Raw genomic sequence first — 13,313 nt, forward strand, 5'->3', positions numbered from 1 at the left:
CAATATGTCAAGGAACCAACTCGGGAGCAGGCCATTTTAGATTGGGTATTATGCAATGATAAGGGGCTAATCAACAATCTTGTTGTACGAGGCCCTTTGGGTAGGAGCGATCACAATATGATCGAATTCTCACTCGACATGGAGAGTGATGAAATTAAAACCGAGACTAAGGTCCTGAATTTAAATAAAGGGAATTATGATGGTATGAGACGGGAGTTGAGTAAGATTGATTGGGTGGTGTTTATGGGGGAGTTGACTGTGGATAGACAATGGAAAGCATTCACAGATCTAATGGAGAAATTGCAAAAATCGTTTATACCGGTCTGTCATAAAAATAAACCAAAAAAGGTGACTCAACCGTGGATAACAAGGGAAATTAGAGACAGCATATCAATTGGCCAAAAAAAGTACCACAACTGAAGACTAGGAGCAGTTCAAGATGCACCAAAGGATTAATCAAGAGAGCAAAAATAAATTACGAAAGTAAGCTTGCGGAAAATGTAAAAACCGACTGCAAAAGCTTTTATAAATATGTCAAGAGGAAAAGATTGGTGAAATCCAGAGTAGGTCCTTTGCAGTCGGAATCAGGGGAATATATAATGGGGAATAAGGAAATGGCAGACCAATTAAATTCTTACTTTAGTTCTGTTTTGACAAGAGAGGGTACAAATTACCTCCCAAGGATGTTGGGAAACATAGAGACTAATGCAAGGGAGGAACTGAAAGAAATCAGTATCTCTAAGGACATGGTCTTGGGGAAATTGATGGGATTGAAGGCAGATAAATTCCAAGGGCCTGATAATCTACATCCTAGGGTACTTAAGGAAGTGGCCATTCAGATAGCAGATGCTTAAAGAATTATTTTCCAGAACTCGATAGACTCAGGATCAGTACCCATGGATTGGAGGGTAGCTAATGTTACCCCACTATTTAAAAAGGGGGGTAGAGACAAAGCGGGGAATTATAGGCCGGTGAGCCTTACATCAGTAGTGGGCAAAATGATGGAATCCATTATTAAGGATGTAATAGCGGAGCATATGACTAGCAGAGAAGGGATCGGACAGAGTCAACATGGATTTACAAAAGGTAAATCGTGCTTGACAACTCTATTTGAATTCTTTGAGATGGTGACAGGTAAAATAGATAGGGGAGAGCCAGGGGATGTGGTGTACCTGGACTTCCAAAAGGCCTTCGATAAGGTCCCGCATAAATGACTGGCTTACAAAATCAAGGCTCATGGGATTGGGGGCAAAGTATTGATGTGGATTGAGAACTGGCTGGCAGGTAGAAGACAGAGAGTTGGGATAAATGGCTCGTTTTCTGAGTGGCAGGCGGTGACCAGTGGGGTGCCACAGGGATCTATACTGGGACCCCAGCTGTTCACAATTTACATTAATGATCTGGATGAAGGGATTGGATGTAATATCTCCAAATTTGCAGATGACACTAAGCTAGGAGGGGTTGTGTGCACGGAAGAGGGGGTCAGGAAGCTCCAGTGTGATTTGGATAAATTGAGGGACTGGGCAGATACATGGCAAATGCACTACAATGTGGATAAATGTGAGGTTATCCACTTTGGTAATACAAACCGGAGGGCAGATTACTATTTGAATGGCAATAGATTAAGAGATGGGGAAATGCAGAGAGACCTAGGGGTACTTGTACACCAGTCTCTGAAGGCGAGCATGCAGGTACAGCAGGCGGTTAAAAAGGCAAATGGTATGTTGGTCTTCATATCAAGAGGGTTTGAGTATAGGAACAAGGATACCTTACTGCAGCTGTACAGGGCCTTGGTAAGACCACACCTGGAGTATTATGTGCAGTTTTGGTCACCTTATCTAAGGAAGGATGTTCTTGCAATGGAGGGAGTGCAGAGGCGATTCTCCAGGCTGATACCTGGAATGGCAGGAATGACTTATGAGGAAAGATTGCGCAAATTGGGATTGTACTCGCTGGAGTTTAGAAGATTGAGAGGGGATCTCATAGAGACATATAAAATTCTGGCAGGACTGGACAGAATGGATGCAGATGGGATGTTTCCAATGATGGGAAAATCCAGAACCCGGGGTCATGGTTTGAGGATAATAGGCAAACCATTTAGGACCGAGATGAGGAGGAATTTCTTTACCCAGAGGGTGGTGAATCTATGGAATTCATTGCCACAGAGGGCAGTAGAGGCAGGTTCATTAAATATATTTAAGAGGGAATTAGATATATTTCTTCAGTATAAGAGTATTAAAGGTTACGGAGAAAAGGTGGGGATGGGGTACTGAACTTTAAGATCAGTCATGATCTCGTTGAATGGCGGAGCAGGCTCGAAGGGTCGAATGACTTACTCCTGCTCCTATCTTCTATGTTTCTATGCTTCTATGAATCCCTGGCACCTAACAACAGTAATTCCCAAAAACCTGTTAGGCTTGGGCAAGAGAATGGATCATTTTAAATATTTTATGGAACAGTAAATAAACAGTTAGACAAATAAAATAGAAGTTGAAATAGATTATTTGTTCACATGGGTGTATATGGGCACTGAGGGCCCATACACCATAAGGTATATGAGTATTGTGAGTGACAGGGTTAGCCCCAGGGGTTCATATCCCGTGCTGTCTTTAAGGAATGTGTATGTTCTTCCCATGTCTGATGGGTTTTCTCTGGATGCTCTGGTTTTCTCCCACAGTTCAAAAAAGTACAAAGGTTGTTGGTGTAATTGGGCAGCATGGGATGACATGTATGCCTACATTTTTTTTTTAAATTACATTTAAAATAAAGTTAAAAAAATGTAAATAAAAAGTAGTATTAGGCATAAAGAAGTGCTGAAGTTGAATAATGTTTAGCGCATGATAAAACGTTCCATTTGATGTTATTTATCGGGATATTAATCAATTGTAATGACAGCTGCCCACAGTTGTTGCCTGGCCACTGAGTATTTAAACTTTTCTGCCTTTATTTAGGGTTTCCAACATCTGTAGTTTTGTTGCTTTTTCATAACTTTTTCAGGTATTTTGCAGTGAATGGTGGGTAAATAACCACAACTTTCATTAATTCAAGCGACACCCTTCATAAAGGAGTTGAAGGGTCTAAAACAGCCCAGAGAGTGGTGAAGCAGCAACTTCAACATTGCCGCATCAACACAAGTCCACGACAACTCTGAAGTTCCTGTGAATTAGCCAGTTTAGATTTGCGATTGTGTTTTTTTTTGTGAGATTGTCAATTTAGAACTGTACAATAAGGATAATATCACCTACTGGACGTGAATTTGTAGTCCTTCGCAATGCTGCTGGAGTGTAATTTGTGTTGAAGAGATACTTGTCTCAAAGAGTATGATTATGATGGAAATTCTATGTAGCCAAAGATAATGGTTTTTCTTTGGAAAAGGTTTAGACTTAATGATTGAGCAATGAATATGAAGGCAATTCAGGATCGTTGATATTCACAGATAAAAAGCCAACTTAATCTGCAGTTTGCACTTTGCACATATGCTTCTAAATACACAGTTTGCTACCAACTTCTGTTGTAATATTTACATACCTTTTTTACTGATGGTATTTTAAATTGGTGTTTGTACCCATTCTTGTATTATTAACTTTAATTTTTAATTTTTTAAAAAAATTTAGACATACAGCACAGTAACAGGCCCTTTCAGCCCTCGGGCCCGCGCTGACCAAATACACACAATTAACCTATAACCATGGTTCATTTTTGAAGGGTGGAAGGAAACTGGAGCACCCAGAGGATACTTACTGAAACATAAGGAGAACTCCTTACAGACAGTGTGGGATTCAAACCCCGGTCTCAGTTGCTGGTGCTGTAGCAGCTTTGCACCAACACATACATTGACTGTCCCACTTCATTCATCTTCATCTGCTCCTCCGTCTCACCACTGAGGACATTTTTTTTTAATTTAGCAATGCAGGACAATAATAAGTCCTTCTGGGCCATGAACTGGCTTTGCCCATATATACACCATGTGAGAAATTAACCTACGTGGGAATAAACCTGACCACCTGGAGGAAACCCACACAGTCACAGGAAAAACACGCATACTCATTAGTGATAATGGTGGAATTGAGGCCAAGTCATTGCACTAATCACTGTGCTAATCGTGTTGAATTCTGGAGCCACTGAGACTTGGCCGGTACTGCTGCACAATCTGGGTATATGTGAAATGTGTGCAATTCACTAATACCAAACAACCATCTTAACATGATCTATATTTAATGCAAATAATATCTCATTGTGACTGCCCAGTTTATAGTTCAGGTCATGCTTGGGAAAATTGATCAGTTATGTCTGTATGGTTCACAGTTCATGTATTCTTGGCCGTGTCAGTCTAGCTGCCACATTCCCTGCTATTGGAAGAAAATGATGAATAGTGAGAATGATTTTATTTTTCTGCACAGAAGGTTGCTCTGCCAGAATTAAGAATCAAACTGCATCTTTACAAACCATATTTTCCTTTGAATCCGAAGATCTTATCCCCACTGAAAGCCTGCCCTCCACTTGTCAGGCATATTCTCTGTGTCCTATACATTACTCTCCTACTCTCTCTTGAAACCCGTGCAATTTATTTTCTCCGGTGTTAGAGAATAGCAAATATAATCAGAATATATAAATATAGTGGCCATTTATGTAAACAGAAACCAGCTTTCAATTGTAACTTGCGACCTCAGAATCAGTATCAAGATTTATTGTCGTGAACAAGACATGAAATTCAGTGTTTTCTGGCAGCAACACATCACAGTGCAAACTTACATGTTATAACATGACTGTAACAAGCTAAATAACAATAACACTTAGTGCACAAAAAATTAAGCAGTGTCCTTAGCTCATTGATTATTCAGGGATCTGATGGCAGCAGGAAAGAAGCTGTCCTTGTGCCGCTGAGTGCTCCTCTTTAGGCTCCTGTACCTTTTCCCCAATGGTAACAGAGTGAAGAGGGAATGGCCTGGGTGGTAGGGGTCTCTGAGGATAGAAGCTGCTTTAAGACACCACCTCATGGAGATGTCCTTGATGGAGTGAAATCTGGTGCCTGTGATGTCACAGGCTGAGATAACAACCCTCAGAGTTGGCACCCCCATACCAGGCAATGAATCAACCAGCCAGAATACTCTCCACCGTACACCTGTAATCATTTTGAGATTTTCAAATGCTCTCTGTGAAGGAAGCAGAGAGAATTCGACAAGAGCTACCCTGCTCCAACATGGTTCTTTAATATTGTTGCATCAGTTGTGTTCCCATTGTGAATGTATCATTCTGTGCAACTATTTTTCTCACCCAAAATATTGAACTGATCAATGCAATTCCAATTATTTTTGAAATTGCACCTAATCACCAGCTGTTACGTTTATGTAAAAAAAGCATGTATTTTGATAATGGGGATTGTTCCATGAAGTCTCCTCTGCGTGCTTCTTTTCGCTCAATAAGGTGTTGTTATATTTGCGTTGTTGTGTGTTGAAGAGCCGGTTGAGTCCTGCGCGACTCAGAATTATTCATAGCCATAGCTCCCAGTCTGATGAACGATCTTCAACCTGAAATATTACTTCTCTTCCCTCTGTGCAGATGATGCCTGATGTGCTAAATATTTCTACAATCTGGGTGTTTTTTTTTTATTTTCGCCAAGCACAGCTACTGTTTTATTGCAATTATCATTGCCCAGTTCCACAAACAACGAAAATTAGTCGGCAAAACAACCTATTTTCAGGCATTATGGAATGGACAGGATAGAGAAAAACCGTCCCTTGATTTTTTTTTTGATCATACTGTGGGTCAGAGGGGCACACATTATGTATCAAACATCCAATTTGAAGGACAGCAAATCAAAACTCAACCTCATTTTGTCTGCTAAACTTTTAACACTTGGAACTATGATTCCAAAGTATGATTTCATTCTCTGAAACAGATCCTATAACTGGTTTCCCCATTGACAAGAGGGTCCAATGTCTATTACAGCAATGCAACATTGTCTCAGCACTGCCTTGAACTGCAAGTATGGATCATTTGCAGAATTACATCAAGAAACCTGGGATTTGGGATGGTTGAAAATGATAAGTCTTAGCAAGAACTTCAGGTGTAAAAGTTGCACCTTCCTGATTTAGGCATTACTTCCCATCCATTGCAGTAGAGCTTTCATGCCTCAGTCAATGGTTTTTGATACTGTAGGTTGGCTCAATAAATATGAACCTTAGTAATTCCCAAAAGTATGTTTGGTCAATCAGACATTCAAGCCAAGGAACAATGCTTGATCAACTATCTCAGTACTGTAAATGCTACTCTAAATCAACAAGGGAATGGATGTAGAGCTGTGTGGTGCTTCTGTATCAGTTCCAAAGTCAGCCCAGTATGTTGTTGCATTTATTTCAAGAGAACTAAAGATCAGAGGGTATATGTAAAACAGGTGGATGACAGCATGTCCTATCTTTTCACAGAGGGGGAGAATCTGTGAAAATCTTTGTCCCTGAGATGTATAGAGACCAAGTCATGAGAGGTATTTAAAGTGGAGGTGATAATTACCTTTGAAAGACCAGAAGATTGAGAGATTATAGAGAGGGATTTGGCACAGAAGAGTATGGGGTAAGATAAGCCATGATCCTATTGAATATTGGGTCAGGCTTAAGGTGGTGAATGGTCTATCCTCCTCCTACTTCCTTGAGTCCCTTCAGAGTCACTGTGTATGTGGATGGCCTCCATGTAAGCATGTCTGTCAGTGTTCTATTATGGAAACTGATGATGGTTAAACATTTGCAATAGCAGGAAAGGGTTTTGAGAAAACTGCTCATGGTTCCACTGAAGTGAAAATACAATTCCTTCTCCTGAACCACTTGAAAATTATACCACAATTTGGCTGACATTATAAAATCCTAGGCTGATTCTCAGGGGGAATTAGGGAGAACAAAGCTGAAAATTAAATAGCATGAACAGGAAGGATATTTTTCCACTTAGTTGAGAAAACGTAACAAAACAGGTGTAGATTTAAGATGACTCAAAGAAGGATCCATTGTGAGTTGAGTTGCTAATGAGTTTTTGGGTTTACATATACTTGCCTGTTGATGAGAAACCCTGATATTTAATAAGTCTCTGCTCCATCCTCAACATTCATTGGAGCACCTTCATCCCTAACATCGAAGAACTCGAGATGGCAGAGGCCGACAGCATCGAGTCCACGCTGCTGAAGATCCAACTGCGCTGGGTGGGTCATGTCTCCAGAATGGAGGATCATCGCCTTCCCAAGATCGTGTTCTATGGCGAGCTCTCCACTGGCCACCGTGATAGAGGTGCACCAAAGAAGAGGTACAAGAACTGCCTAAAGAAAGCTCTTGGTGCCTGCCACATTGACCACCGCCAGTGGGCTGATATCGCCTCAAACCGTGCATCTTGGCGCCTCACAGTTCGGCGGGCAGCAACCTCCTTTGAAGAAGACCACAGAGCCCACCTCACTGACAAAAGACAAAGGAGGAAAAACCCAACACCCAACCAATTTTCCCCTGCACCCACTGCAACCGTGTCTGCCTGTCCCGCATCGGACTTGTCAGCCACAAACGAGCCTGCAGCTGACGTGGACATTTACCCCCTCCATAAATCTTCGTCCGCGAAGCCAAGCCAAAGAAGAAATGAGCATTCAAAGAGCAACAACCAGCAAAATTATGGACAAGGAATTAAACAGTTGAATTAACCTATAGTCCATTTTTGGCCAATGTGACAACATAAGATTCCACAAATTAAATTGAACTGAATTGTGATATACTGTGCAGCAATTATTCACTACCCATGATATCCTCACCTGCATTCATTTGGGGTCTTGCTTTCACTTTGCTCTTTACTGACTGACTGCAAACTGGTTCATTTATATAACCATGGTTTTAGGGCACATCTCAACAGATGCAGACCTCTTTTTTTTTTAAATCATACCTGGAATGAATGAGGAATTAGAACAGACCCAATGAGATGTCCAATTGAATTCTCAATAGAAATGACAAAGGGCAGCAGACCAGTGAAGGGCTCAGCAGCTGATGGACCCATCTAAGTTGCAGGTGGTCAGTGTCTTGTGGTCAGGGAATGTGCACTGGACACTGACTGATGGAAACCAGGTATTGGAACCAGGATTTGAGAGGGTGCTGAGGACAAGAAGGGTTCTGAAGGCGCTCTGGCACTGTAGAGGTCCTGATATTGTCAGAGGTTTGGATCCAGAGCTTGGGATCCTGATGGGATGAAATAGAGATCAGAGCAGCTGCAGAGGCTACAGAGTGCTGGAGGCCATCCTCATACAGTGACTATGAAGGGACTCTTTTGCTTCTCTTTCTCTCATACTGAATGGGGCCCCAGGTGAAATTAATGGTGACTCTGTCGGCCTTAAGGTGGGCAGAAGGCAATTTTGTCTAATATTATGTGTTCTGTACCTGATAATAAAAGAATCTTGAAACTGTTGCCTTAGAATAATTTTTTTCTTCGCTTGTAACACATTCAGATAGGTTGCTGAGTCCCTGTTAAGTTCACTCAAAGACTGATTGCAGAGCCTGAACTAATTACAGAGCAAACTATGTGGTCTGTAGACTTCTGAGAAATAGACTACGTTCATTGATGATAGTAACTGCCCTTTCATTAAGCTGTGGTTTAAATGAACATTACTGGCTTTCAATACAAATTAAATTTCAGTGGAACCAATTTCACAAGTGTCATTTGGTTCAATGAATCTTGTGAACATCTTCTTACTGAATTTTAAATAATTTTAATGTTTTTTTTTTACATTAGTTTAAAATCAGCTGATCCTTTTGTTAAATTCTATCCTTTCTCTTTGAAAGGATGACATGATTTCCCCCTCAACATTTAATTACCGAATACAGACATGCACTGCTTAACGTCTGTTCAGGCAATGTCCGTGGTCTCAATTATTCAGTTACCGTGAACAAGTCCACAGCAATTTAGAAAAAATGATAGCTAGCTTTCCAAAATTATATACCGTACACCCAAACTGATCTGACTGGCCCATTCTCTCCCCGCAGCCCTGTGTCAGTCCTCACAGATCCCTCTGCCCCACTCTCTCCCCACAGCCCCATGTCAGTCTGATCCCACTGCTCTGCTCTCTGCCCACAGCCCAGTGTCAGTCCCCACACTGATCCCTACTTAAGAAATAAAAACTTTTCAGGCACACTACCGTATCCCATAGAGCTTTGTTAAGTATGGTGTTTGCACAAAGTCCACATCACATAACACCCAATTTCACAGAATGTATCGTGGACATGAAGTGATGCATATCTGTACATTGACTTTGGATATTTAGGAGTAAGTAACAGTACAGCTGTGGCTTACACAATTTACAACAGGAGCAATACTGAAGCTTGCATCCAGTGCTGAAAGAAAAACATTAACTTGGTGGCATCAACTGAGGATTAAGAATGAAGATCTGCAGTAATTATGTTAATACCTTGCCAACTCCAAACAAGTTTGACAACTACTGTAAGATGTTCCATTTCAGTCTTACCCAGCTTTGGATTGCCCAGAAATAAGTGAATGTATTGAGTGTAGAAATACTATTTAGACTTTATTGCTGAGAATATCTAGTCCATTCGTGAGTGTGTACTGCAGTGATTTCATTGAGTATTGAGTGTAGAAATACTATTTAGACTTTATTGCTGAGAATATCTAGTCCATTCGTGAGTGTGTACTGCAGTGATTTCATTGAGTATTGAGTGTAGAAATACTATTTAGACTTTATTGCTGAGAATATCTAGTCCATTCGTGAGTGTGTACTGCAGTGATTTCATTGAGTATTGAGTGTAGAAATACTATTTAGACTTTATTGCTGAGAATATCTAGTCTATTCGTGAGTGTGTACTGCAGTGATTTCATTGAGTATTGAGTGTAGAAATACTATTTAGACTTTATTGCTGAGAATATCTAGTCTATTCGTGAGTGTGTACTGCAGTGATTTCATTGAGTATTGAGTGTAGAAATACTATTTAGACTTTATTGCTGAGAATATCTTGTCCATTCGTGAGTGTGTACTGCAGTGATTTCATTGGAACATTGGTTTCTGATGGCATTAAAAGAAACAGCCATTCAGACTATTGAGCACATGTCAGCTCCTGGTAAAGAAATCCTCCAGATCACTTAAATGCTTAACTAACTCCTTACGAAGGTACTGGCTGATTCGGCTATCACGATCCTTGACAGTGGATTCCGATCACAACTTCTCTCTACACAAATGAGTAATCTTCCCTTTGGAATCTTTTGCAATTTTTAAAAAAGTCTATCCCCTGGTGCTTGACCCAATCACTAATTGAATAAAAACATGTCATCCATTTAACCATTTACTAACCATTCATGATCTTGTACACTTTAACTGTAACCTTCTTCACAGCCATTCTAGACCAGTGTCTGTTTTGGATGAGTTGCAACTGAGGTCCAAGGATTCATAGGTGAAAATGTGTCTTCTCGGTCACTTGAGGATCCTCTGTGGCTGCATTCCATCACTTTACTATTCCCATTGAAGATGATGGCAGAGGGGGTGACATCAGAGCCCAGAATTTGGAGGTAGTGAGATTGAAGGTGTACTGAAATGCTGTGGGGCTGGGATCTTGGAGTCCACGAGATTGTTGCGGCTGAGTGGGTGCAGAGCAGAAAGATTTCTGCAAGTGACATCAGGACTGCCCGATTTGGGATGAGACATGGGTTAGCCAACATCCCTCTGAAATAGAATTGCATGAACCCACGTCTTCAATAATATGATTTCCAAAGCATTTCATGGCCTTTTGTCCCCTCTTTGTTCATTTCTCAGGATACAGAAAGCTGGCAAAGCCAACAATTATTATCCATGGTGAAGTATCTTCTTGAGCTGTGGAAGTGAATGACCCAGAATGATATTTTTCTTCAACTGCAGGATTTGTAGGAACTTGTGTTCATTCATTTGCAACTCCCACTTGCAGAATGCAACAAAAGCTTTTAAGTCTTTCAATGTTTAACTGAGATATTTGGCCCCATGTCAGACAATTTTTACTCTGTCTTTGATATAGTTAAGAAATAAAGTCCACAACACCAAGTGGATGAAACAAATAATTTCAGAATTCAAATTCATTTGACTTCTCCATGATTTATGCTGGCACAATCAAGCAACAATGGAGTGGAATACAAACATCTTCAGCATCAATGGAAATACTCTCAAGTTATTACTATATTGAAATGCACCCATGTGCTTCATGCAATTAATTATTTTCAAAATGCAGTAACTAAGATAGAGCAGCACTTGTGCAAAGTGAACCTTGAATGCATTGAATTATATCCCAACATAATAAAGTCACAAACTTAGATGGAAATAGAAAAGTTTCATGATGTAACCATAAACTAATGTTAGTTAAAATAAATCAAAATTGTTTTAATATGAATATTAGCAAGCTAATAATTGGAAGAAAGGGCTTTCAAATAAAATAAGAAATTCTATTTATTATCTAAGCATTCATTTTTAGAATTAAGTTGAGCACGTTTTACATAAATTGAGGCTGGTTTGATACATGGATGCAATCATGTTATTAGGTAGATGCTGTGGGAAAAAAGCGAGAGAGAATCAGTAAGAAAGATGTGCAGGAAGGTCTACTGCTAATTAATTTTAGAGATGCTGTGCATTTTGGCAGAGAACACATTTGTTGAAGAACAAGAATCAGTGAGAGATGTCAGGTAAAGATGATGAATGGGTCAATCTGCTTAGGTGATGGAGAATATTGTTGCAGAAAATGAAATGCAGTGATAAAGTGTGAATAGAGAGGTTTACCTCAGAGAAGAGAAAATACTGATAAGTGCAGAAGACAATTCATTGATTAAATCTGCCATTCTCAACAGAATCCCTATGCCCCACCTCCCCCCACCCCACCCCCACCCCGGTCACACAAGAATATTTTTCTTTTCACCTCATGTAATGTAAATATTTTTTATGTATTTTGTATAGTATTTTATGTAGTCTAGGAGAGAAGTATGGCAGAACCAACACTTGACTGCTTCACAAAGAAGGGGGCTCAAACTTTGAGCAGAGTCCTGGGGGAGGCAGAGCTGACAAAAGATTGAGAATAGCTGAATTATATAAATAAACTGCATTGTGTGATGACCGAGTCTTGGTGATCCTCCTGACCACTAGAGGCTGTTGGAGATGGAATGTTCTACCTTGGGTTAGATGCACAAAATGGATGTGTCCCATGAGGTTGTGAGTTGATAATAAAATATAAGTAATACAAAAGAACCCAAGTTTCTTTATCACAATAGAAGATGGTACCAGGAGTGAGGTATCAGTAAGTATCAGGAGACATGGAAATTGTGAAACTGCCTGATGCTGTGAATTGGACTGCGAATGTTGACCACAAATGGCACTTGTTCAAACCATGATTCCTATTGTATCTGTAAGCCACTGGACTCTATAGCAAACTGAATGCACGGAAGATTGAACTGCTACTTATCATGGCAGGAACTCAAGCACTAGTGGTTTTCAACTTGATTGTTTTGCCAAGGCAGATGACCAAGCTCAACAAAGTCAGAGATATTAGATGAAAACTGTTCACCAAAGAAAAAATGAAACATTCAAGAAGTACATGTTTTGCTCACTCACACAGCTCCACACAGAGAGCGAGAGCTTTGATGCCTTTTCAACAGACTTGAAATTGAAAGCAATTTTGGATTTCTATAAGATTCAATGATCCATGATCAAATTGTGTTGGAATTATTGACAAGAAGGTGAGAGGGAGGTTGCCACAAGAGATGGAGCTCACCTTAGCCATAGCTATGAAGATATGTCATGCCAGTGAATTAACTCTGCAGCATGCAAAAGAGTTTGGTGAGATTGCAAGGGCTGATGAAAACAAAGGCACAGCTGTAGCCATGGTGACTAGATGCAGACATAAATAGAGGACAAGACATAGGAAACAACAAACTGACACAGAGACATTCAATTATGAAGAATTTGGTTCTAAACATGAAACAAAACAATGCCCAGCCTATGAAAAAGTCTATTATAAATGCAAAAGGCAGAATCACTATCCAAAGCCATATTTTTCCCCCAAGAGAAACAAAACAGAACTGAAGTTCTACACACTAGAGAAGAAACTGCCCTCAGTGATACATTCCTCATGCTCATGGTAGCACAGGAATGTTTCAAACAGACAAGCACTGAACAACCATGTGTCAATAGAGTTGAGCAGGACAAGTGGATAGTGCCATTGTATGCAAATGAAACAAGAAGCTGGACACGGGTAATGGCCATTTTGATCTGCGACATCAGGACAATAAAGACCCATTCAAATTCTTTTCAGCTCAAGGCTTACAATGACACGAAAGGCACA

General features: G+C 40.2%; 1 long non-coding RNA gene across 1 annotated transcript; it reads right to left on the reverse strand.

Annotated features, from left to right (window-relative positions):
* Window positions 1–10,291: 10,291 nt before the first annotated feature.
* On the reverse strand, window positions 10,292–12,787 carry LOC138741058 (uncharacterized). Its single transcript, XR_011343302.1, has 2 exons — window positions 12,744–12,787; window positions 10,292–10,828 (listed from the first exon to the last, which is right to left on the reverse strand). It is a non-coding gene; the product is annotated as an uncharacterized lncRNA (long non-coding RNA).
* Window positions 12,788–13,313: the final 526 nt, after the last annotated feature.

The sequence above is a fragment of the Narcine bancroftii genome, chromosome 8, assembly GCF_036971445.1.
Source record: "Narcine bancroftii isolate sNarBan1 chromosome 8, sNarBan1.hap1, whole genome shotgun sequence".
Lineage (NCBI taxonomy): Eukaryota > Metazoa > Chordata > Chondrichthyes > Torpediniformes > Narcinidae > Narcine > Narcine bancroftii.